Source organism: Parasteatoda tepidariorum, chromosome 4, assembly GCF_982258835.1.
Source record: "Parasteatoda tepidariorum strain Cologne lab strain chromosome 4, Ptep-v5.0, whole genome shotgun sequence".
Classification (NCBI taxonomy): Eukaryota; Metazoa; Arthropoda; class Arachnida; order Araneae; family Theridiidae; genus Parasteatoda; species Parasteatoda tepidariorum.
In genome coordinates, this window is record NC_141758.1 from 103,293,809 (window position 1) to 103,294,690 (window position 882).

Sequence of the window (882 nt, forward strand, 5' to 3'; positions counted from 1 at the left end):
GCCTTTAACCGTTTAAATAAAAACAAATTTGTTTATTCCAGAAAGATGAGCAATCTCCTATTTTTAATCTATGAATGATAATTAATTCAATCTTATTTAGATATTCTGATATATTTCTTTAAGCTTACTTTTAATAATGCATAATTTACTCATTCTGTTAAAGTTAGTTTTATAATTGTAATTGATTTAAACATAAGCACTGAATTTGATGGAAAACTAGTTCCGTCAGTTCCGGAGAAAGAATTAGCGTTCTTCTGCTGAATTCTACCTTTCTCTTGGTTTGCCTTACTGACCTATTTTATATGCATTCAATAAGAGCATTATTAAGCATTACGTATTAGTAAGATATATGATAGCGGTTCAGCTGCAAGTGCATGGGGGCGTAGCTCAGATGGTAGAGCGCTCGCTTAGCATGCGAGAGGTACCGGGATCGATACCCGGCGCCTCCACATTTTTAACAATTACATTTTTAATGCAAATTAACCCCTTTAAGAAAAGATAATATTTAATTCAAATAAAAATTGCAGGCTTGAATAATTGCCATTTAAACACATGCTTTAGTTTGACAAAAATTTCGAAAATTATAAGCTCGGGATTGAGTAGTGGTAAAGTAATACTGCTAGAATTTATTTGCATTTAGGTATTTTATGAAATTTTTTTTTCAGCATTTCATTGATATTTCTAGATATACTTACTTGAACTACCTTTCCTCGAAATTTTAAATTACTGATGGAGGTGAGATAGAATTTGTCATGAAAAGTTTCTCCCGTGTTATAGTGTCCTTTTCAAAAACAAACTTCATTTACTTCTATACGAAATAGTTTGCTGTTTTATCAGGTGGAATAAATTGTGAGATTTATAACAAGCATATAATGCAACATA

At 30.8% G+C, this 882-nt stretch overlaps 1 non-coding gene across 1 annotated transcript; it reads left to right on the forward strand.

Moving 5' to 3' along the window:
* Positions 1 to 376: 376 nt before the first annotated feature.
* On the forward strand, positions 377 to 449 carry TRNAA-AGC (transfer RNA alanine (anticodon AGC)). The gene has a single exon. It is a non-coding gene; the product is annotated as a tRNA-Ala (tRNA).
* Positions 450 to 882: the final 433 nt, after the last annotated feature.